Below are 27,242 nucleotides of genomic sequence, written 5' to 3'. Positions count from 1 at the left end.
AAAGAGCTTTATATCAAAGAGCAATTGTCTGTTGAGGAAACATCCCGGCCCAGTCCAGATCAAGTCTGTAAGTCAAACAGTAGCCCATTTGTCCGATACTAATCCATAAATTCCTCTTCAGACTCACAACCATTCACAATGATGCCGAATGCAGGAAGATCACAGGCTGCTGGGTGGAAAGTCTTATGGATCCAGTGGTGGTGGAAGCATCTCCACATGGCTCCTCCAGCTCCTGAGTGTGTCTACTTAATAGGAAAGTGGAGCAGAGGGGGGGAGGAAGACCCATCTGTGTTAGACAGGGTTCTCTGGAGAGACAAAACCAGATTACTAGTAATTATATATAAATATATTTCTAAAGATAGATATATAACACAAGAAATGAACCGTTAAATTATATACAGATAGATAATACAGGAAATTCACAGTTAAATTATAAAGCAGTGAGACACTAGCAGTCCTTTAAGTCTTGAGAGCCGCCAGCCCCTTTCTGTAGAGAGAGCTGGGCTATATATACCCAGGCAGCAAACAGCAAGGCAGGTCACCAACTGTTGGTCCCCAGCTCTAGAGACAAACATTCCAATCGTGTGGGCTTAAAGGGACCTTGACTTACAGCGACACAGTCCATAGGCTAGGCATCCCACAGTTAGTGTACCTTTTAAATTGAGGCACAGAACAAGCAGGGCAGCCACACGCAGGCCTGATGATTAAAGAACGAGAGACAAGCAAGGCGAGGCTCACCGAGCCATTTATCTCTCCGCCCTTCAATTAATCCTACTTGTGTTTATCGGCCAGGCTGGCACAATAAACTATCGTACCATCTGAGTGGATGAGTTTGTTTCTCCAGTCAACCCAGACGAACACACTTAGTAATTGTGTGAGGCTGGGTTGAGTGGAGAAAGAAATCCAGAGACACGTATAAGTATGTCAGAGAAAGCTTGATATCAAAGAGCAACTGTATATTGAGAAAACATCCTATCCCAGATCAAGTTTGTAAGTCTAATATTAGCCTATCTGTCCAATACTAGTCCATAAATTCCTGTTGAGACTCACATAGCCGTTCACAATGATGCTGTATGCAGGAAAATCACAGGCTGGTAAGTGGACAGTCCTGTGGATCCATTGGCAGTGGGCATATCTCCAGGGCTCCGGCTGCCACCAGCATGGCTCCATGTGGCTTATCACCAGGAATGTGAAACACACACACACACACACCCACACACACCTGAATCCTCCTCATGAGAAGGCCACACCCACAAGAGGTATTATCATGCTGTGATCTGATTGACAGGCTAGACTCCACCCCTTCACTCCTTAATCTCACAAGCTGGGGCTTCCCTGCGTTTTCCTGACTTCCCTTTCTCTCCCACGGCACTTTGCCAGTGCCTTTATCTTCCGTTTGTTGTCACTGCACTGGACCTGTGTGGTTTCTCTCCCAGAAGGCTCTCAGTCTGTCATTGATGCGCTTTTCCACCCCTTCATGTCCATGTCATCACTGAACGAGGCAGACGGGGAGTGCACCCTCTGCTTAGGGAGCAATGGGCTGACCCGTCCCTCTGCACGCTACTTCCAGAGCATGGTGATTCCGCTTGGGGGGTGCAGGTGCACACGCCGGTTTCCAGGGGCTGGTGTCACTCTGGCCGACAAAGTTCGGGAAGGTGCTTCTCAGTCCCGTGCCCTCTGTGTCTTTCTCCCGGGGCTGCAGAGCAATGGATCCCCTGGCAGCATCCTCTTCTTCACTTTGTCAGGTTCACAGCACTGGCTGCCTGTCCACCCTCAGGTCCCCTGTCCAGGCTGCCATCTGCACGGTCGGCAGTTGGAAACCGCCACCAGCTCTGCACGAGAAAGACTGGGCTTTCTACTCCCGTCAGCAGTGACAGTCTCAGGAACCCACAGGGCGTCACTGAGTCAGCACTGACTCCATAGCAGTGAGTTTGCGTTTGCAGAGCTTGGGGAGCAGTCGATAGTGGACAAGAACATCACCGTCCCAGTCAGCATGTGTGACGTAAGAAACCCCACGTCAGCGTCTCTCCTGTGGACTTGGGACCTGCTGGTCAGGACGCTCTGGGGTCCGTAGGAAGCCTCCTCTGAAGTCTGTACAACCCCCCACAAAGCAGGCAGGAGTTAGCCCAGGGTCTGTGAGGGAGCAAGAGAGCAAGTCACACCCAGAAAGAAACCTGTGTGTCCACCCAGCGGCGGAGAATGCCTGGGTGCTACTTCTCCGGGACAGCTGGACTCTTGGTGAATTTAATGAGCACGCTGAAAGAGCAGGCCCTGTGGGCTACCAATGGATGGTGTGAGTCCACTTTTACTGGCACAGCAGACTGGCTCAAGTTAAAATCATAAAGACAGCCTTTTTGACAGTTCTTGTGTTTGGCAAACACCGTCTAGAACATTCCAGAAGCAGGACAGGAGGAAGTGCAGGCTCGGGCCATGGATTGGTGCACACCCTGCGCTAAGGCCAGCCCCAGGTCGGGTTCCTGCCCCACGGAGGCTGGCATTTCTAGGGCACCTCAGCACTGCTCAGGGGCCGCCCCCAGCTCTGGGTCTCCCAGTGAGCAGCCTCACCCAAGGGACACATGGATGCACCAACCATCCAGGGCCCCCACCTGGGGCTCCGTGTCATGACCTGGAAGGACAATGGGGAGAGGGGAGGGAGAGAGAGAAACAAGGAAGACATAGGTCAGGTGGGAGTGAAGGGTGAACAAACAGGAGGGGGAAGATAGAGGGGAGGGTGTGTGGGGTGAAGGGAGAGGTGAGGGTGTGAGGGATGAAGGCATAGGTGCATGGGTGCGTGCGTGGGTGGAAGGAGGGAGGGACGGAGGGAGGGCTGGAGGCTGGAAAGGCTTAGAGCTTACAGGGTCCCTGAGTTCTGATGGTAGTGCAGTTAGGGTGCTGGGTCCAGCATGTGAGCTGGGTGGATGGCAGGCAGACTGCCCCTTCCCCGCTCCCCTCTGATCCCAGGGGCCTGGAACATGGGCGTTGGAAACAGAAGGGTGTGTGTGTGGACAGGAGCCAGAGGCCCAGTGATAACCACATTCAGGATGGGCGGAGCTCACAGGCCCTCTCCCCTGGTCATCTCACCATGATGTCCACATGGTCTGTGGTGGGAGCCCCATGGGATCAGGCCTTGCTGGGGACAGGAAGGGGAGGGGAGGGGAGGAGCTGGGCGGTGGCCAGAGGGTGGACTCAGTGCTCCTTGAGGATGCACTTGCCACAGGGGCAGACCATCTCAGGGGATGAGCAGGAGTCCCCTCTGACCTGGCTTGCTCAGGGTCAAAGGTGCAACCCTGGAGGTGGCCCTGTGGGCTGGGGGCAATCTGCCCATGTTTGCTCATGGAGGGTCCCCTGGGGCCAGCAGGCGGGAGCATGAGTGGCCATGCACTCCCTGGGCTGCTGCCCCCCCTTGGGCAGCCGTGGTGGAGCAAGTTGGACTTGGGTTGGGGACAGGACAGGAAGCCTTCGGGACCCTGCAGCCTGAGGGCAGCATGCCCACTGTGGGTCCATGAGGGCGCACGGAGCTGGGCGGGGTAAGGCCATGAGGGTCCTGCCATGGCCTGGGCACGGTGAGGGTACGCTGGCTGGTGGTGGCAGCACAAGGTTGGTTACCCTGCAGGAATGGCCATGTCAGGGACCAGGCATCCTGGAAATATGGCCACTCCAACAGGGCACTCACTGGCCCCAATGCATGGGTGGAGGGAGGGATGCAGTAGCACACCTGGGGGTAGGGCCAGCAGGGATGTCACACTCAAGGCAGCTGCCCTGGGATGGGTGGGGGTGATGCAGTGTCAAAGGCTCAGGGACTCCACTAGGCATAGGGTGGGGGCGGGTCAGCGGCTGTGGGTTTAGCTCCTGCTTCAGAGCTTTGGTAGCTAAGGACCCGCAGATGAAACCAGGGCCTGAGCCCACTAGGGACAGATGGCCCTAAGGACTCCAAATGAACGAATGAGTGAAGGTGGAGTTGACCCAGTCAGCTATCATGCAGGGACCCAGGCAGGAGGGCAACACCCCACCCCCATCCTCTCTGTTCTCACCGGTCCCTGACCACGGAAAGTCCCGACCTGTCCTGTACCTCACGTGTACAGGAGTCTGGGGTCCCCCGAGGTCCCAGGGAACGGAATACTCTGTATCTCAAGAATGAAGAGAGTTTTTTGTGGAATGGAGTCCTGTGTGTCTCAAAGAATGATCATGACACTGTCACGCTCCTCACAACACGGACATGTTTGGAAGCTATTGTGCTGAGCAAAATCAGGCAGTCCCTGAAGACAGTCACTGTCGGAGGCCACTGTTACCAAAGGAAAATAAACGCAAGGAAAAATGGTTTTCCCACAGAGAGAAGCAGATGCTAGTGCTTGTGGAAAATCAGTGTGGGAGGGAAAGTAAAAGGAGGGGGCGTAAATAATGCCCAGAAAAGATACCTAGGTAATCACACACATGGGTAGAGACAGAGAGAGCAGCAGCTATAGGCACACAGATACATCCTAACAGAGTCTGCATAGAAAGAGACATGTAATAACACAGAGACATACAGGTGAGCAGACACATATTAACATAGTGCATGTATAAAAATGAAACAGCAGCACACATACAGGGTCATCAGAGAGGGATGTAGATAGAGAGTTGCATGACAGACCCAAACTCACTGCCGTCTTCTGGATTTGAACTCAAGGACCCTATGGGACAGCAGACCTGCCCCTGCAGGCTCCAGGGTGGTGACTCTGTACGCGCGGGGCAACTGATTTCTGTCCCCTGGAGCCAGCGGGTGGTTTCAAACTGCTGACCTGTAAGCAGGAGGCCACCCTGCTCCATAAGAGCACAGACAGTAACAAATGATGGTAAAGGGGATGAAGGGATCATAGTCTCCCACGGGGGTGTCGGCGATCCCTGCAGCTCCCTGTAGGACCCCCTTCCAGACTCTGATATTGGTCAGGGCCACCGAGCCGAGCTGTGGTCAGCCTGCCCTCCATCCCCCAGGAGTGGTGAACAGAGCAGGCAGGCAGGCTCAGGCATCTTGGTGGCTGTTTGCAGCAGGATGTCCAGAGAGCTGAGGAGTCCAGGGCTTGCGAACTATGATTCCGGGCTGCTGCCCGATGTCTGAGGTGAGACGTGGGGTCTGAGTGGGTTGGGGCTGTGCAGGGACCAATGTGAGCAGGAGCCAGGTCTCTTGCTGAGGAAGAGTTGCCTAAGCGACACACAGTTTGTAACATAAATGAAATCAACTATATCTGTTTATACAAAGGCATAAGAGAAACAGGTGAAAATGATAACACAGCAACATAATTTGAACCTCCTAACAGACTCATGGTACCTGCACACAAACAACATGCTACCTGCGCACAGTCACAGGGCACCTGCTCACAGACACACACATGATACCTGATCATAGACATACACAGGGTACCTGCTCATAGACACAATGTCCTTGCTCACAGAGCCATGGTACCTGCTCAAAGACACACAGTAACTGCTAACAGACAACATGGAACCTGCTCAGAGACAAGGGCACATGCCTACAGACACACATGGTACCTTGTGTGATACAGAAAGACCTTACCCCAGCTTTGTCTCCTCCAAAGCTATGCCAAACCTTAGAGGCTGTTTGCCAGCACATGGTGGGAAGTCGGATGCATCCAGATGTTCTCCCTGAAGGCATTCAGCCATCAGACTACTGGCTGGTCCACTGTAGGTGGGGCTCACACCCTACTGATAAGGACAGTAATCGGTTCCATGGAGAGACAGAGAAGTAGTCAAACCGGCTCAGGGACATCCAAAGTTAGGCTGCCATCCTGAATCTAGGACCCGCCCATCTTGTTACATGTATACTCCAATCCCTCCCCTTCATATTGCGTGTATACGCCTAGATTGTCCCCCTCTCATTACTGTATTACCTATAGTACAACTCCTTCCTGTGACATATGTCTTTACCTGTAATTAGGGGGCCTGCATGCCCCCTAAAGGTATAGAAGCCTCAGTTAGTAATAAATCTCACTCCTGCAATTCCCACCTTGCACATCCTCAAGTGGATCACCAAGCGGGTCTGAAGTGAGGATGTTACCATGAAATGTGTCTGACTTCTTTATTTCACTCTCTCCCTCCCCCCTATCTCTCTTAGTCTCTATGACTTTCCTATAATCTTCACTTATTATCGCTGTACAATTGCACCTGCTGGGCCTGTGATGATTTCTTAGGAGCTGGCTCCCCTGACGGTACCTGCTCACAGAAACAGGTTGCCTGCTCTCGGACACACAGTACCTGGTCAGAGACACACAGGACTTGCGCAGACAGCATGGTACCTGCTCACAGACACACACTGCCCTTCCTCACAAAAACATGGTACCTGCTCCCAGACACACCAGGTACCTGCACAAAGGCACACTGGACTCCTCACATACGGGACCTTTCACAGACAAAGGGCCCCTGCTCCCAGATGCACTGGACTTTCTCCCAGACGCAGGGTACCTGCTCACACACACGTGGTTCAGGAGTTGTACCCCGGGTTTCTACTGCTGGCAGTTGAGAGGTTAGTACACTGGATTTCTAGTTCTGGTGATTCGAAGTGTTGATCACTGGCTGGCTTCTCTGGGAAGTTGAGTGGTTAGTACCCTGGGCTGCTAGCTCTGGTGGTTCAGAGTGTTGTTCCCTGGGATGCTAGTTCTGGTGGTTCAGTTGTCAGTGTGCAGGCTTGCTAGTTCTTGTGGTTCAGTTGTCAGTGTGCAGGCTTGCTAGTTCTGATGGTTCAGGGAGTTGGTCGACGGGTTGCTAGTCCTGCTAGTTCAGTGGTTAGTACTCTGCGTTGCTAACCCTGGTGTTTCAGGGATGTGCTCAACAGGTTTCTCGTCCAGGTGCTTCAGAGGTTATTACGCTGGGTTGCTAGTTCTGGTGGTACAGGGCATTGTTCGACAGACCCAAGGCACCTGCTCACAGATACACACGTCACCAGCACAGACACACAGTGCTTGCTTAGAGACACACGGTATCAGCTTACTGATAATATACCACCTGCTGAGAGGCACAAGGCATCTGTTGTAGACACACAGGATAACTCCTTACAGAGAAATGTCCCCTGGTCACAAGCAAAGTATAACCCCTCCCAGACACACATGCTCAAGGACACAGGTTACCTGTTCACACACACAAGAATCTGCTCATATACAAACACACCAATGACGTGATCACAAACAGAAGAACCTGCAAATATACACACACAGGTTACCTGCTCACAGACACAAGAATCTGCTCAAATACACACACAGGTTACCTGCTCACAGACACAAGAACCTGCTCATATAAACACACAGGTTACCTGCCCACGGAAACACAATACATCCTCATATACTCAGAGTACCAGCTTCTATACACACAGGTTACCTGCTTATAGACAAACAATACTTGCTCATATACACACACACAGAAGATACCTGCTCACAGACACAGAGGAGCTGCTCATATACACACACTGGTTACCTGCTCATAGATACAAGAACTGGCTCAAATTCACACACAAGTCACTTGCTCACAGACACAAGAACCTGCTCATGTACACACCAGGCTACCTGCTCACAGACACACAGGACCTGCTCCTCTACACATACATGTTACCTGCTCACAGACACAAGAATCTGCTCATATATACACGCAGGTTACTTGCTTACAGACACACAGTACCTTCCCATAGACGCATACAAGTTATCTGCTCACAGTTACACATTATCTACTCATACACACAGGTCACCTGCTCACAAACACAAGATCCTGCTTGTATGCACACAGGTCACCTGCTCACAGACACAAAGGACCTGCTCCTATACACATACTGGTTACCTACTCACAGACACACAGGAACTGCTCAGATACACAAGTTACTGGCTCACAGACAGTGGTCCTGCTCATATATACATTGGTTGCCTACTCACAGACACGCAGTACCTCCTCATATACACAAATAGAGTACCTTCCCACAGACACAAGAACCTGCTCATACACAAACAAAGGTTATCTGCTTACAAACAAAATAACCTGGTCATATACATACCAGGTAACCTGCTCATAGACACACAGGACCTGCTCATATACACATACATGTTACCTGCTCACAAACACATGAACCGGCTCACATACACACCAGGATACCTGCACACAGACACGTAGTACCTGCTTATATAAACACAGGTTACCTGCTCTCAAACACAGAACCTGTTGATATACATACACAGTTACATGTTCACAGATAATAAAACTGGCTCATACACACACCAGGTTATCTGTTCCCAGACACAATAATCCACTCTTATAAACATCCAGGTTACCTGCTCACAAACACAAGAACCTGCTCATATACACACAAAGGTTTCCCACCCAGAGACACAAGAACCTGTCCTTAGAAACACACAGGTTACCTGCTCACACACACAGTACCTGCTCATACATACACACAGGTTACATGCTCACAGACACAAGATCCTGTTGATATGTACACCGAGGAGAACAGTCACAGATACTAAAATCAGCTCATATACACACGTTACCTCTTCACAGACACAGAGGAACTGCTCACAGGCACACACTAGTTATCTGCTCACAGAAATGCAGGACCTGCTCATACACACACACAGGTTACCTGCTCACAGACACAATAACCTGGTCATATGCACACACATGTTTCCTGCGCACAGACACACGAACCTGCTAATATACGTACAGATTAATTGCTCACAGACAAAATAACCTGCTCTTATAAAAATCCAGGTTACCTGCTCACAAACAGAAAACTTACTCATATACACACACAGGTTTCCCACCCAGAGACACAAAAACCTGCCTTTAAAAACACACAGGTTACCTGCTCACAGACACAGAGGACCTGCCCATATACACATACAGGTTACTTGCTCACAGACAAAAGAACCTGCTCATATGGACACAGGTTACCATCTCTCAGACACAAGAACCTGCTCATATACACACACAGGTTTCCTGCCCACAGATACAAGAACCTGCCCTTATAAACACACAGGTTACCTGCTGACATACACAGAGTACCTCCTCTTATACAAACACAGGCTTCCTACTCACAGACACACAGGACCTGCTCATATTCACAGGGGGCGCCTGGTCACATACCCACAGTTTACAAGCTCATATACACACCAAGGTTACCTGCACACAGGCACGCGGTTCCTGCTCATACACACACGGGTTGCCTGCTCACAGACACACAGGACCTACTCTTATACACATTAGTTGCCTGCACACAGACACAAGAACCTACTTATACATGCCTACAAGTTACCTTGTAACAGACACAAGAATGTGCTAATGTACGCACACTGTACCCTGCTCACAGACACAAGAACCTGCGTATGTACACATAGAGGTTATCTGCTCACAGACACAACAAATGTCTCAGAAACGCATGCAAGGTTACCTGCTCACAGACACATAGGAACTTCTCATAAACACACACGTTACCTGCTCACAGACACAAGAACCTGCTTCTACACACACACAAGTGATCTCACAGACACAAGAATTTGCTCGTAGATACACACAGCTTTCCTACTCACTGACAGTATGGAGCTGCTCATACACACACACCCAGGTTACCTGCTCACAGACATTAGTACCTCCTCTCTTACACACATAGGTTTTTGCTCACAGACAAAATAACCTGATCATACACACACAGTTTACCTGTTCCCAGACCCAAGAACCTAGACATATATACACCCAGGTTACCTTGCAACAGACAAAGGGACGTGTGAATATACCCAAAAAGTACCCTGCTAACAGACACAAGAACCAAGAAACAGCGTTATGTACACCTACAGATTATCTGCTCACAGACACAACAAAAGGCTCATAAACAAAGGCAAGGCTACCTGCTCACAGACACATAGGACCTTCTCATTAACACACACATACCTGCTCACAGACACACCAGACCTGCTCACATATGCACAACAGGTACATGCTCATGCAAAAAGGACCTGCTCACACACACATCACTGGCTATCTCTGGGAGTCTTGTAGGAATGCTTTTTCGCACTGCCTCCAGCTTATTACCCAATGGAAGTAACCTACCACTTGATGTTTCTGTGGCTTCCATCTGAGGGGAGTGACCAAGAAGTCTGCCGGGTTGCATGATTGGGTGTTGCGGAGGTTGGGCAGAGGTTCCTGCAGCAGCTGGGAACGTTGAGGGGTGTTGTCTGAGTTACATTAGGACCCCAGGCACACAGGCAGCAATGTCCCTTTAGGAAATCGAGCAGAACATCCACTGGTGCAGATCAGGAGGGCTGTCCCCAAACTAGGGCCACCTACACAGTGTGGAACTCACCTAGCTGCGTGTGGTACAGGCATAAATACCCTAAAATCAGGGGAGTGGTCGGGAGGTTAGCAGTAGTGTGTGGGAGACCAGGAGAGAGACTAAGAGGAGCAAGAAAACAACATTTAAAAGCTAGCCTGATGAGCCTGTGGGAGTTGGGGGCGGGGTGGATATAGTGAAGGGATGGAAACAAATGCACAATGTACCTCAGTCCCGATGCAGGGAGTGGAGCTGCAAGGGTTTAGTCCCTGCTCCCAGGTAGTATCAGCAAGCTGTGGCTGTGTGGATTAAAGGCCCCAGTGCAGCCCTCCAGGACCCAAGGGTCGGTGGGAGGGGAACAGAGAGGAGATGGAAACAAGGGCAACAATGCAGCTCAAACCCATCCCTGCCTGTGGAGCTGCAAGATTCCAGTCCCTGCCCTCAAGCAGGTGGTGGCAAGCTGTGGCTGTGCTAAGGCCAAGCCACTCCACAGGCTAAAAATGGTCCTGGTACCAGCAGAGACCAGGCGGGTCCAAAGTCAAGCCCCAGCCGGCCTCCACTGAGGATAGACAAAAGCCCCCAAGCCCTCAAAATCCCGTGGGTCTCTGCTTCCTTAATCTTGATGATGTTCCACATGGGTTCCAGCAGTGTTGATTTTCCCTCTAAGCAACGCTCCTGGGTTGAATTCTAGAGAGATCCTCCGTTTTATGTTAATCCGTCTGCATCTTTCCTGAAGTCAGGTTACATGCTCATATACAACACACGGGTTTCCTTGCCACAGACACAAAAATGTTCTAATGCAGACACACACACACACACACACACAGAGACATACAGGACACTTGTCACAGACAGAAGACCGGCCCTTGTACTCCTACAGGTTATCTGCTCACAGACACAAGGACCTGCTTATACACACAGGCAAGCTACCTTCTCAAAGACACATAGTACCTCCTCATATAAACACACAGGCTCTTACAAGCACACAGGACCTGCGCATATACACAAAGGTGACCTGCTGAAAAAGCCTACAGATGACCATCTCATGTACACAACAAGGTTACCCGCACACAGGCACGCAGTTCCTGCTCATAGACACACACACTTGTTGCCTGCTTGCAGATACACAGGAACGGCTCAGACACACGCCCAGGTGACCAGCTCGCAGACACACAAGACCTACTCGTGTTCACATTGGCTGCCTGCTCACAGACACGCAGTACCTGCTCATATAGCCACGCAGGTTACCTTCTACCAGAAACAAGACCTTTCTCATACATATACACAGGTTACCTGCACACAGACAAAAGTGCCTGCTCACACACACAGACAGCTTACCTGCTCACAGACACACAGGAACTGTTCACCTACACTCATTGAGGACCTGATCACAGATATACAAGACATGCTCCGATACACACTCAGGGTACCTGTTCACAAACACTATTACCTCTTCTTGTACACACACACAGGTTTCCAGCTCATAGACACAAAAGCCTGCTTCAGTGCGGACACAGGTGATTTCACAGACACAAGAACCACCTCATCTACACCCATAGGTGATGTGCTCACAGTGACAAGAACCTGCTCACATATACACACAGCTTTCCTACTCACAGACAGAAAGGCGCTGCTCATATACACAAACACAGGTTACCTGCTCACAGACACTAGTACCTCCTCCCTTACACACACAGGTTTCCTGCTCATAGACAACATAACCTGATCACGCACACACAGATTACCTGTTCACAGACACAAGAACCTAGACATATATACCCGCAGGATGCCTTCCACAGACAAAGGGACGTGCGAATATACCCACACAGTACCCTGCTCACAGACACAGGAACCTACGCATGTGCACATTCAGGTTATCTGCTCACAGACTCAACAAATGGCTTAAAAACACAAGCATATTGATATGCTCACAGACACACAGGACCTTGTCATAAACACACACGTTACCTGCTCACAGGCACACCGGACCTGCTCCCATATACACAACGGGTACATGCTCACACAAGAAGGACCTGCTCACGCACGCACGCGCGCACACACACGTTACGTCCTCACAGGCACGCAGTTCCTGTTCATATACACGCACTGGTTACCTGCTCACAGACACAAAACCTATACACACGCGTATTACTTGATCTCACACACACAGAACCCCCTAGTATAAAATCACAGGCTTTCTACTCACAGACACACAGGAACTGCTCATATAAATAAGGTGACCTCCTCATAGAAACACACTGGTTACCAGCTCATGTACACACAGGTTCCCTGCACCCAGGCACAAGTTCCTGCTAATAGACACACACCGTTTCTATCTGCCTTCTACAGATAAAAAGGAACTGCTCAGATACACGCATCAGTTCCCAGACACACAGGGCCTGCTCATATACAACTTGGTTGCCTGCTCACAGAAACTACTGCCTCCTCTTATACACACATACGTTTCCAGCTCACAGACACAAGAACCTTCTCATATACACACACAGGTCACATTACCACATACACCAGAATATATGCTGATTTACACACACAGTAACCTGCGCACAGACAAAAGGACCTACTCCTATATACACACAGGTTACCTTGCCATAGACACAAGAACCAGATAATATACAAACACAGTAAGCCAATAACTCTAATGATGTTCTGCTTCAAAGCATCACACATCATTCTTACGTTTTCTTCAGCTACTCTGATGATCTTATTAGATTTTTTTCATGTGGTTTAGGTCAGCTTGGTTGTCTTCTAAGTCCCTGATGCTGTTCTCTGATTCCCCCAGTCGATTCTTCAGGTCCCTGAGTCTGCTAATGGTTTTCGTTATCACCTCCCTAAGGTCCTGAATTTCCCTTTGGTTTATCGCTCTTACCTCTTCGATCATTTCATCCTTTTTCTCTATTGTTTTCCTCATATTGTGTATGACTCCAAGGTGCATTCTGAAAATTTCTCTCTATGCCTGCTCAATGTCTGCTTCTTCTATACATGTTATTCTGTTAAGGGCATCTTCTCTCATTGCTGTTAGTTTTTCCCATGTATTTTTTTATATTTTTACATTGAGTTGTTTGGGGCTGAAGGTGTTTTGCCTTGCGTTGTTTTAGAGGAGCCAGGACCCATTTTGCCTGTGTCGAAGAGCACTGTCTCTCTCTGGGAGACTTGTGGGAATGCTTTTTTGCACTGCCTACAGTTTATTTCACAATGGAAGTAACCTACCACTTGATGCTCCTGTACTTCCATCTCAGGGGATGTCCCGTCCCGCGGGACATTCACCATGGAACCTGGAGCAGAGAGTGGGAATTGGGTGAGTACAAGAGGCCCGGAGAATGAGGACAAGACAATATCCTGACCAAGTCCTGTTTTAATGAACAAAGAGTCACAGCTTATAACGGCCAGCGGGGGGGGGGGGGGGGTGGCGGGGGATCCTCAGCCGTACATGCAGATTAGGCTACCTTGGCAACAGGCCAATCGGAGTTCAGGGGAGCGTGTCCTTCCCGTGAGTCAGTAAGGACTTACAGTCTTCAATTAGGTATGGAGTGGAGTGGCATGTACACGCAAATCAAGCATAGGGGAGGACAATATTTTACCCAATCAAGGGGATGCAGGACACGGGTGCTTATCTAAAGAGCATCACCCCTTGTTTGCTCAAGCTTTACAGCTGCAGTGCTCTGTCACGTAGGCTGGGGTAGAAGAATGTCCAGAGCTCAGGCTAATAAATTCCAAGTAATGGCCAGGCCTCATGGCTCCAAGCAGGTCCTAATAAATTCCAAGCAATGGCCAGGCCTCCCTTTTATATATTTTTCAAAGCCAAAGCCAAGAGAAATCCCTTCGGGAACTGCGTTCTAGGTTGTCAGGCATCAAGAATCATCCTTACCCATCATTGATCAATGGAATGCCTCCATAAAATAAAAGCCAACCAATGTCTGTCTTAGGTTGCTATGTCTTGTGCCGATTTTACCCGTCAATGACTGCCTGTCCTTCAGGCTTTGTGGAGGGGGATTACTCCACGAACTTGGATCAACTCACGGCTGTTCAGATGAGCTTGTGCAGTACTTCATGCTAGCTTGGTTTGAGTACATTGCAGATAACAAGGCAATACATTTCAAAAATTATATAATGTACCGTTATCCTCCTTATATTCATGCAGAAACAACCCAGTGTTAATTATCTCATTGATAAGCAAGCACATTTGATACACATAGCAACTCTATCTTTTGCCAAGTTAGACATCCTTGAGAAAATTAAAACACCTGTTTTTCCAGACCTTGCATACTTTCTTGCTCTTGATAGAGTCATTGAAGAAATCAGCAAACACTGACACAAGTCATGAGAATTTTCAGCTGTTTTAAGGTTGTCTTAATGGCCTTTAACATCTTTCTTTCCCCCTTCTTAATTTACTGGAGACGTTTTCACTCAAAACCTCAGCATATGACTGTGTCTGGCTTAGGTGATCGAGTCCTGGTATCTCCCTTACCCGTCATCAGTAATAGTCCTTGAGGTGACTATGACCTGTCTTAGGTTGAGAGACTCAGACTCGATTTTACCCGTCATTGACTAACCAGTCTCTGCCTTACACCCCTGTTTGGGGAGGGTGCGAAATGCACAGGTGCACTTCATGAAGTTTTGTTCCTAAGGCCAATAATTTAACCATAACCTTGCACAGTATCATCGGAAGTATGCATAATATCAACAATACACACACTTGCTGTGACCATGTTATAAAAAGTATTAAATTTTTGTTCTAACATTCTAGCTTTTTGAGTGCCCAACACATTAGTCACATTTTTGGATAAAGTACAATTGCTTTAGTAATAGCAGTAGCAACTAAACAATATAGCTAAAATGCTATAAGCAAACCTACAAAACTTAGTTTTCTTAATCTCTTCAAATACCTGTAATCATCTTTTTAAATAATAAAAGATTGATACAAAATAGCAATGACAACACCCTCAGGGGTTCAGGTAATACAATTGGACAAATTACAATTATAAGGCATGTTAAACTTAAAATCATCATGATCTATAGTAATATTCCCTGCCAAAAGTACATAAGACGATGTTACACAGGCAGTAACGTTTCCTTGCAGTCTGTAGGAAAGGCCCATAAGCTTCACATTTCCAAAGTAGTCTCTATTTCCATTCGGCAATATTTTTTTTTTTTAGTATTGCCCTGGTTGCTGGACCAATCGATGATATCTCTCTCTTTTGTGATGTTATACTGGATGGGCTTGTCCGTGTGACCTGATCTCCACAATATGGTTTGAGTCTCTAGTCCACAAGAAGAAAAAGACTGTAGAGTGGATGAGATTACATTTCCTTCACCTTGTACAGGGAAGACGTGAGTCATTAACCCACACTGTGATTTCCAGACTCCCCAGACAGCAGGATGTAAGAGTGGTGGATCAGGAACTTAAGCCTAGTACTGCTCACTGTGCAATGTCCCCAGAAGCACCTAGAGGCAAATTACCATCTGTATAGTTTGCAAACTGCACCAAAGTTTCAGGCAGCCATCAGCCTCCTGTGGGAGAAAACACAAACATGCCCTCGCCCCCAAATCAGGAGGGAGCTGGCTTTTGCCATTTTCCATTAAGTAGTTCTTTCCATATTACGTATGCTTTGTCTTTGCTTGGCAGTCTTTTTCCAAAGGCAGTCAGCAGCAGACTGACATGTACATCCAATTCCCAAAATGTTAAAATAAAGTATGATGAATTAAATTGCGAGGCATAGAAGGGTATATCTCCCCCTTTTTCATTTTGTCTAAATGTCGCTTAATAGTTTCATTGGCACATTCCACAATACCTTGGGTTTGAGGAGTATAAGGGATTCCAGTTATGTGTTTAATTCGAAAAGTGACACAAAATTGAGTAAATGATTTACTAACATAAGCAGATTCATTATTTCTCTTTAAGCATTTATGTATACCAATTACAGCAAAACAACGTAACATGTGTTGACTAACTAAAGACATTTTTTCACCAGTCATAGGAGTGGCCACAATAAATCCAGGGTAAGTGTCCACTGTAACATGCAAATACCTCAATTTATCAAATGAAGGAATGTGAGTAATATCCATCTGCCAAAGACATAATTGAAAAACTGCTATGATTGCATGTAGCTCAACTAACTGTGCAGATTGAGCAGGGAATTTTTTTACCATAGTGTGTAGCTGCAGTTCCATTAGAGGGACCATCAGTAAATATTGTAAGAGCATGAAGTATGGGTTTATTTTTACAAACGCTGGGGAAAATACATAAATGTTTTTTAGCAAATAGTAACAATTTATCTGGAGGATAAATATTGTTCACCAATCCACAAAACTCAGCAAATGCTAATTCCCATGAATCACAACTTTCCCATAACCAAGAAGTTTGGAGTCTGTCATAAGGTATGACTATAGAAATAGGGTCTTTCCCAAAATATGTAACAGACTCGGACCTACCTTTCATCACTAATTCAGCTATTTCTTCAAAATAAGGTTTCCGAATTCTTTTTTCTTGAAGAAGCTAAATATACCCACAATAATGGTCTTTTCTGCCATAACACACCAGATGTAAAAGTACCAAGGTTTACTATAATTAATGTACATAATTTGTTGTTCTTGAATACGTAAATTTACTAATTTTTAAGGTTTGTTCTGCTAAAGGGGAAATTTCCCGAGTCTAATTTGGATTAGGATTTCCTTTTAAAATATCAAATAAAGGCTTAAGTTCTCCAGTACTTATTTTTAAATATGGTCTAAGCCAATTAATATCTCCTAATAATTTTTGAAAATCATTTACAGTTTGTAAGTGATCTTTTCTTGTTTCTATCTTCTGGGGTTTAACGAAACCTTTCTGTAAAATATGTCCTAAATACTTGTAAGGTTCAATAACCTGTACTTTTTCTTCTGCAATAACTAACCCATGCCTTTTTAATGTTTCCCGTAAAGAGTGAAAAATAAAGAGAACCCTTTTTGGTCCCTATGAGCCATCAAAATATCATTCATGTAGTGAATGATATACACCGATGTTTCAGAAGTTCTTACTGACTTTATAGCTGCAGTTACAAACTTTTGACATAAGGTGACGCTATTAGACATTCCCTGATATAAGACTTTCCACTGATAACGCTCCATAGGTTCTTTAAAATTAACATTAGGAACACTAAAAGCAAATCTTTTATAATCCAAGGGAATGGTATAAAAACAATCTTTTAAATCTAAAATGATTTTATATGTATTGGCTGAAATAGCAGAGGGGGAAGGGAGCCCAGGCTGCAGGGCTTTCATAAATTCCACAGTATCATTAACTCTCCTTTACTGTTTTTCCTTGCAAAGCAACTGCTATAGCAAGCCTTGCGTAAAGAAAGTTTTAACATTTTAGCATAGTCTGATATAATCAGACAAGTTGCTCTTGTTTCTTAAAGGTCTCAGCGCTACCTAGCAGGCAGTATTTGCATTTTCTGAAAAAAACCAATTGTTTAATTTTTTTTAATACAATTCCTGGTTTTAATTAGACAAAGGGACAAAATATTAGCACATACTTGAAGGTGACATAGTCTACAAATGATGGCAATATTTTCTTGAGAGAGTAGTATCATTGGTATAATTATTTTTTAAATACTCAAAAAAGACTCAACTTTAAGCAGTAATAAACACAAGCAAGTGATTTTATCCTTAAAATAAACATTCAGAAAAACGTCTTTGTACATACAAAGTGAAAGAGTATGTAATACGCGCGCACACGCACACACACACACACATTGTTCACACAAACTTTGTTCACACAAACAGCTTATATCTGCTGTATTTTGAAAACTCTCAAGAAACTCTGAATTTCACAAGTAGTCTTTTCCTGACAAACACGTTTGAGCCAGCTATTACCAGTCTTCTGCCCAAAACACATTCTCTCCTATCCCAGCTTCTACTAACTCCATAGTAAAATGAGCCACAGAACCATATTGAGAACACTCAGATTTTAAATCTTTTATAGTTTTGAATGGAATGGGGGGGGGGCATTCGCCCCTCCTTGAGCATTCTGTCCTTTAACTGGATAACATCCTGGAATTCCTAAATCTACTCCATGTTTTGTTGCTAATGACTCATACTCTTGCTCCCAGGCTACCTACCCCCTTTGCCATTGTTTCATCCCAGCAGGACGTCTGAGTCTCCCAGCACCAGGTTTCAAAGTCCTAGGTCCTTATCACGATAATGTATTCATCCGCCTTCTAACTGCTTTTGCCCACTTTCAAAGCCCTCAGGTTCTTTCCAGCAGCTTCTGGGGCTTCAGTGGTGGAGGGGGAGGAGCTGGAGGCTCAGCAGCAACTTTTCTTTCAATTTTGTTTGAGCATGCAATCAAATTATTCTCACCCCGGAGTCCTTCATGCTTAGATGACAGGCTATCCCTAACATTTACAGTCCCGTCCTTAGTAAACCAAGGATATATCTTAACTACAAAATCTGAAAACTTCTCTAATCTTTGGTAACTTATATTTGTTCCTTTAGCTTATAACATCTTTTGAAACATATTTACATACATACATTTATTTACTAGAAATCTGTCCCATTATTTATTACTTCCAACTTTTCACCACTTACTCTTAATTTTCTCTAAATATTCATGGCCGTGCTCTTCAGTGGTGTCTGTCATGGGATCCTTTGTTTTTAATCACAACTTTTAACCTTTACTACCCGTGCCATTAAGGCCTCTTTCAATTGTTTCACATAAATCTGATGCCTGCTTAATTCTTGACCCATCTTTAGGCGCTCTCACCTTCAGTCTCACCGCAGCAGGTTCCCATGGCGGCCGAAGGAATTTTCTTCCACTTTAACTCGCTGGCATATTCCTGCTCCTTCATTCATCACTTTATCCCTCGTATCCAGCTCACACAATGAGCACAAGTTGTCCCGTCCCGCGGGACATTCACCGTGGATCCTGGAGGAGAGTGGGAATTGGCGGAGGGGGGGGGGTACAAGAGGCACGGAGAATGAGGACAAGACAATATCCTGATCAAGTCCTGTTTTAATGAACAAAGAGTCACAGCTTATAACGGCCAGCCAAGGGGGAGGAGCCTCAGCCACACATGCAGATTAGGCTACCTTGCCAACAGGCCAATCAGGGAGTTCAAAGGAGGGTGCCCTGCCCGTGTGTCAGTAAGGGCTTAAAGTCTTCAATTAGGAACGCAGAGGAATGGCATGTACATGCAAATCAAGCATAGGGGAGGACGATCTTTTGCCCAATCAAGGGGATGCAGGACACGGGTGCTTATCTAAAGAGCATCACCCCTTGTTTGCTCAAGCTTTACAGCTGCAGTGCTCTGTCATGTAGGCTGGGGTAGAAGAATGCCCAGATCTCAGGCTAATAAATTCCAAGTAATGGCCAGGCCTCATGGATCCGGAAAAGGGAGTAACACAAGAGACTGCTGGATTGCATGATTGGGTGTTGCGGAGGTTGGGCAGAGGTTCCTGCAGCAGCAGGGAACGTTAAGGACTGTTGTCTGAGTTACATTAGGACCCCAGGCACACAGGGAGAAAGGTTCCTCTAGGAAATCGAGCAGAACATCCACTGGTGCAGATCAGGAGGGCTGTCCCCAGACTAGGGCCACCTACACAGTGAGGAACTCACCTAGCTGCGTGTGGTACAGGCATAAATGCCCTATAATCAGGGGAGTGGTCTGGAGGTTAGCAGTAGTGTGTGGGAGACCAGGAGAGAGACTAAGAGGAGCAAGAAAACAACATTTAAAAGCTAGCCTGATGAGCCTGTGGGAGATGGGGGCGGGGTGTATAGTGAAGAGGTAGAAACAAACGCACAATGTATCTCAGTCCCAATCCAGGGAGTGAAGCTGCAAGGGTTTAGTCCCTGCTCCCAGGTAGTATCAGCAAGCTGTGGCTGTGTGGATTAAAGGGCCAATGCAGCCCTCCAGGACCCAGGGTCGGTGGGAGGGGGACAGAGAGGAGATGGAAACAAGGGCAACATGCAGCTGAAACGCATCCCTGCCTGTGGAGCTGCAAGATTCCAGTCCTTGCCCTGAAGCAGGTGGTGGCAAGCTGTGGCTGTGCTGAGGCCAAGCCACTCCACAGGCTAAAATTGGTCCTGGTACCAGCAGAGACCAGGCGGGTCCAAAGTCAAGCCCCAGCCGGCCTCCACTGAGGATAGACAAAAGACCCCAGGCCCTCAAAACACCGTGGGTCTCTGCTTCCTTAATCTTGATGATGTTCCACATGGGTTCCAGCAGTGTTGAATTTCCCTCTAAGCAACGCTCCTGGGTTGAATTCTAGAGAGATCCTCCATTTTACATTATTCCGTCTGCATCTTTCCTGAAGTCAGGTTACCTGCTCATATACAACACACAGGTTTCCTTGCCACAGACACAAAAATGTGCTAATGCACACACACACACAGACATACAGGACACTTGTCACAGACAGAAGACCGGCCCTGGTACGCCTACAGGTTATCTGCTCACAGACACAAGGACCTGCTTACAGACACCCGCAAGTTACCTTCTCAAAGACACATAGTACCTCCTCATATAAACACACAGGCTTTACTCACAAGCACACAGGACTAGGGCATTTACACGAAGGTGCCCTGCTGAAAAAGCCTACAGATGACCATCTCATATACACACCTCGTTTACCCGAACACAGGTACGCATTTCCTGCTCATAGAGACACACTTGTTGCCTGCTCGCAGATACACAGGAACGGCTCACACACGCCCAGATGACCAGCTCGCAGACACACAAGACCTACTCATGTTCACATTGGCTGCCTACTCACAGCCACGCAGTACCTGCCCATATAGCCACGCAGGTTACCTTCTCACAGAAACAAGACCTTTCTCATACATATACACAGGTTACCTGCACACAGACAAAAGTGCCTCCTCACACACACGCACAGCTTACCTGCTCACAGACACACAGGAACTGTTCATCTACACTCATTGAGGACCTGATCACAGATATACAAGACATGCTCCTATAGCCATGCAGGTTACCTGCTCACAAACACTATTACCTCTTCTTGCGCACACACACAGGTTTCCTGCTCATAGACACAAAAGCCTGCTTCTATACTCACACAGATGATCTTCTCACAGACACAAGAACCTCCTCATCTACACCCACAGATCATGTGCTCACAGTGACAAGAACCTGCTCACATATACACACAGCTTTCCTACTCACAGACAGAAGGTGCTGCTCATATACACAAACACAGGTTACCTGCTCACAGACACTAGTACGTCCTCCCTTACACACACAGGTTTCCTGCTCATAGACAACATACTCTGATCACACACACACAGATTACCTGGTCACAGAAACAAGAACCGAGACATATATACCCACAAGATGCCTTCCACAGACAAAAGGACGTGCGAATATACCCACACAGTACCCTGCTCACAGACACAGGAACCTACGCATATACACATTCAGGTTATCTGCTCACAGACCCAACATGTGGTTTAAAAACACAAGCATGTTGATATGCTCACAGACACACAGTATCCTTGTCATAACCACACGTTACCTGCTCAAAGACACACCGGACCTGCTCCTATATACACAACGCGTACATGCTCACACAAGAAGGACCTGCTCACGCACGCACACACACACACACACAAACACACACACGTTACTTCGTCACAGGCACGGAGTACCTGCTCATACATGCACACTGGTTACCTGCTCACAGACACAAAACCTATTCCTGTACACACGCATATTACTTGCTCACACACACACAGAACCCCCTACTATAAAATCACAGGCTTTCTACTCACAGACACACAGGAACTGCTGTAAATAAGGTGACCTCCTCATAGAAACACACTGGTTGGCTGCTCATGTACACACACAGGTTCCCTGCACCCAGGCACAAGTTCCTGCTAATGGACACGCACTGTTTGTATCTGCCTTCCACAGATACTAAGGAACTGCTCAGATACACGCATCAGTTCCCAAACACACAGGGCCTACTCATATACAACTTGGTTGCCTGCTCACAGAAACTACTGCCTCCTCTTATACACACATACGTTTCCAGCTCACAGACACAAGAACCTTCTCATATACACACACAGGTCACATTACCACATACACCAGAATATAAGCTGATTTACACACACAGTAACCTGCGCACAGACAAAAGGACCTACTCCTATATACACACAGGTTACCTTGCCATAGACACAAGAACCAGATAATATACAAACACAGTAAGCCAATAACTCTAATGATGTTCTGCTTCAAAGCATCAGACATCATTCTTAAGTTTTCTTCAGCTTCTCTGATGATCTTATTAGATTTTTGTTCATGTGGTTTAAGCCAGCTTGGTTGTCTTCTGAGTCCCTGATGCTGTTCTCTGATTCCCCCAGTCGATTCTCCAGGTCCCTGTGTCTGCTACTGGTTTTTGTTATCTCCTCCCTAAGGTCCTGAATTTCCCTTTGGTTTATCGCTCTTACCTCTTCGATCATTTCATCCTTTTTCTCTATTGTTTCCCTCATATTGTGTATGACTCCAAGGAGCATTCTGAAAATTTCTCTCTATGCCCGCTCAATGTCTGCTTCTTCTATACATGTTATTCTGTTCAGGACATCTTCTCCCAATGCTGTTAGTTTATCCCATGTATTTTTTTATATTTTTACATTGAGTTCGTTGGGGCTGAAGGCTGTTTCCCTTGCGTTGTCTTAGAGGAGCCAGGACCCATTTTGCAGTGTGTCGAAGAGCACTGGCTCTCTCTGGGAGACTTGCAGGAATGCTTTTTCGCACTGCCTACTGTTTATTTCACAACGGATGAAACCTACCACTTGATGCTCCTATACTTCCATCTCAGGGGATGTCCTGTCCAGCGGGACATTCACCGTGGAACGTGGAGCAGAGAGTGGGAATTGGGTGGGTTCAAGACGCCCGGAGAATGAGGACAAGACAATATCCTGACCAAGTCCTGTTTTAATGAACAAAGAGTCACAGCTTATAACGGCTAGCCAAGAGGGGGGAGCCTCAGCTGCACATGCAGATTAGCCTACTTGGCAACCGGCCAATCAGGGAGTTCAGTGGAGCGTGCCCTGCCCGTGAGTCTGTTATGGCTTACAGTCTTCAATTAGGAATGCAGAGGAGTGGCATGCACACGCAATTCAAACATAGGGGAGGACGATCTATTGGCGAATCAAGGGCATGCAGAACATGGGTGCTTATCTAAAGAGCATCACCCCTTGTTTGCTCAAGCTTTACAGCTGCAGTGCTCTGTCACTTAGGCTGTGGTAGAAGAATGCCCAGAGCTCAGGCTAATAAATTCCAAGTAATGGCCAGGCCTCATTGCTCCAAGCAGGTCCTAATAAATTCCAAGCAATGGCCGGGACTCACGGCTCCGGACAAAGGGTGTGACCCAGGAGACGGCTGGGTTGCATGATTGGGTGTTCCGGTATTGGGCAGAGGTTCCTGCAGCAGCTGGGAACCTTGAGGGGTGTTGTCTGTGTTACATTAGGACCCCAGGCACACAGGCAGCAATGTCCCTTTAGGAAATCGAGCAGAACATCCACTGGTGCAGAGCAGGAGGGCTGTCCCCAGACTAGGGCCACCTACACAGTGTGGAACTCACCTAGCTGCATGTGGTGCAGGCATAAATGCCCTACAATCAGGGGAGTGGTCTGGAGGTTAGCAGTAGTGTGTGGGAGACCGGGAGAGAGACTAAGAGGAGCAAGAAAACAACATTTGAAAGCTAGCCTGATGAGCCTGTGGGAGATGGGGACAGGGTGTATAGTGAAGGGTTGGAAACAAATGCACAATGTATCTCAGTCCCAATCCAGGGAGTGGAGCTGCAAGGGTTTAGTCCCTGCTCCCAGGTAGTATCAGCAAGGTGTGGCTGTGTGGATTAAAGGCCCGAGTGCAGCCCTCCAGAACCCAATGGCCGGTGAGAGGGGGACAGAGAGGAGATGAAAACAAGGGCAACTATGTAGTTCAAACCCATCCCTGCCAGTGGAGCTGCAAGATTCCAGTCCCTGCCCTCAAGCAGGTGGTGGCAAACTGTGGCTGTGCTGAGGCCAAACCACTCCACAGGCTAAAAATGGTCCTGGTACCAGCAGAGACCAGGAGGGTCCAAGGTCAAGCCCCAGCTGGCCTCCACTGAGGATAGACAAAAAGCCCAGGCCCTCAAAACACCATGGGTCTCTGCTTCCTTAATCTTGATGATGTTCCACATGGGTTCCAGCAGTGTTGATTTTCCCTCTAAGCAACGCTCCTGGGTTGAATTCTAGAGAGATCCTCCGTTTTATGTTAATCCGTCTGCATCTTTCCTGAAGTCAGGTTACCTGCTCATATACAACACACGGGTTTCCTTGCCACAGACACAAAAATGTGCTAATGCAGACACACACACACACACACATACACACACACACAGAGTACACTTGTCACAGACACAAGACCGGCCCTTGTACTCCTACAGGTTATCTGCTCACAGACACAAGGACCTGCTTAAAGACACATGCAAGATACCTTCTCAAAGACACACAGTACCCCCTCATATAAACACACAGGCTCATACAAGCACACAGGACCTGTGCATATACAGAAAGGTGACCTGCTGAAAAAGCCTACAGATGACCATCTCATATACACACCAAGTTTACCCACACACAGGCATGCAGTTCCTCCTCATAGAGACACACTTGTTGCGTGCTCGCAGATACACAGGAATGGCTCAGACACACACCCAGGTGACCAGCTCGAAGACACACAAGACCTACTTACGTTCACATTGGCTGCCTGCTCATAGCCACGCAGGTTACCTTCTCACAGAAACAAGACCTTTCTCATACATATAAACAGGTTACCTGCACACACAAAAAAGTGCTTTCTCATACACACGCACAGCTTACCTGCTCACAGACACACAGGAACTGTTCATCTACACTCGTTGAGGACCTGATCACAGATATACAAGACATGCTCCTATACACACGGCGGTTAGATGCTCTCAAACACTATTACCTGTTCTTGTGCACATACAGGTTTCCTGCTTATAGACACAAAAGGCTGATTCTGTACACACACAGGTGATCTCACAGACACAAGAAGCTCCTCATCTACACCCACAGGTGATGTGCTCACAGTGACAAGAACCTGCTCACATATACACACAGCTTTCCTACTCACAGACAGAAAGGTGCTGCTCATAGACACAAACACAGGTTACCTGCTCACAGACACTAGTACCTCCTCCCTTACACACACAGGTTTCCCGCTCATAGACAACATAACCTCATCACACACACAGATTACCTCTTCACAGACACAAGAACCTAAACATATATACCCGCAAGATGCTTTCCACACACAAAGGGACGTGCGAATATACCCACACAGTACCCTGCTCACAGACACAGAACCTACGCATGTACACATTCAGGTTATCTGCTCACAGACCCAACAAATGGCTTAAAAACACAAGCATGTTGATATGCTCACAGACACACAGGACCTTGTAATAAACACACACGTTACCTGCTCACAGACACATCGGACCTGCTCCCGTATACACAACGCGTACATGCTCACACAAGAAGGACCTGCTCACGCACGCACACACACGTTCCTTCCTCACAGGCATGCAGTACCTGCTCATATACACACACTGGTGACCTGCTCACAGACACAAGACCTGTTCCTATGCACACGCATATTACTTGCTCATACACACACCGAAACCCCTACTATAAAATCACAGGCTTTCTACTCACAGACACACAGGAACTGCTCATATAAATGAGGTGACCTCCTCATAGAAACACACTGGTTACCAGCTCATGTACACACACAGGTTCCCTGCACCCAGGCAGAAGTTCCTGCTAATGGACACACACCGTTTGTATCTGCCTTCCACAGATACAAAGGAACTGCTCAGATAAACGCATCAGTTCCCAGACACACAGGGCCTGCTCATCTACAACTTGGTTGCCTGCTCACAGAAACTACTGCCTCCTCTTATACACACATACGTTTCCAGCTCACAGACACAAGAACCTTCTCATATACACACACAGGTCACATTACCACATACACCAGAATATATGCTGATTTACACACACAGTAACCTGCGCACAGACAAATGGACCTACTCCTATATACACACAGGTTACCTTGCCATAGACACAAGAACCAGATAATATACAAACACAGTAAGCCAATAACTCTAATGATGTTCTGCTTCAAAGCATCAGACATCATTCTTAAGTTTTCTTCAGCTTCTCTGATGATCTTATTAGATTTTTGTTCATGTGGTTTAAGCCAGCTTGGTTGTCTTCTGAGTCCCTGATGCTGTTCTCTGATTCCCCCAGTCGATTCTCCAGGTCCCTGAGTCTGCTACTGGTTTTTGTTATCTCCTCCCTAAGGTCCTGAATTTCCCTTTGGTTTATCGCTCTTACCTCTTTGATCATTTCATCCTTTTTCTCTATTGTTTCCCTCATATTGTGTATGACTCCAAGGAGCATTCTGAAAATTTCTCTCTGTGCCCGCTCAATGTCTGCTTCTTCTATACATGTTATTCTGTTCAGGACATCTTCTCCCAATGCTGTTAGTTTATCCCATGTATTTTTTATATTTTTACATTGAGTTCATTATGGCTGAAGGCTGTTTCCCTTGCGTTGTCTTAGAGGAGCCAGGACCCATTTTGCAGTGTGTCCAAGAGCACTGGCTCTCTCTGGGAGACTTGCAGGAATGCTTTTTCGCACTGCCTACTGTTTATTTCACAACGGAAGTAACCTACCACTTGATGCTCCTGTACTTCCATCTCAGGGGATGTCCCGTCCCGCGGGACATTCACCGTGGAACGTGGAGCAGAGACTGGGAATTGGGTGGGTACAAGAGGCCCGGGGAATGAGGACAAGCCAATATCCTGACCAAGTCCTGTTTTAATGAACAAAGAGTCACAGCTTATAACGGCC

General features: G+C 47.2%; 1 long non-coding RNA gene across 1 annotated transcript; it reads right to left on the bottom strand.

Moving 5' to 3' along the window:
• LOC142432176 (uncharacterized) lies at positions 1 to 27,113 on the bottom strand. Its single transcript, XR_012780870.1, has 3 exons — positions 27,065 to 27,113; positions 19,059 to 19,220; positions 1 to 305 (listed from the first exon to the last, which is right to left on the bottom strand). It is a non-coding gene; the product is annotated as an uncharacterized LOC142432176 (long non-coding RNA).
• Positions 27,114 to 27,242: the final 129 nt, after the last annotated feature.

This window comes from Tenrec ecaudatus, chromosome 18 (genome assembly GCF_050624435.1).
Source record: "Tenrec ecaudatus isolate mTenEca1 chromosome 18, mTenEca1.hap1, whole genome shotgun sequence".
NCBI lineage: Eukaryota > Metazoa > Chordata > Mammalia > Afrosoricida > Tenrecidae > Tenrec > Tenrec ecaudatus.
Note: the sequence above shows the minus strand (reverse complement) of the source record. Positions and strands in the feature narration are given on the sequence as shown.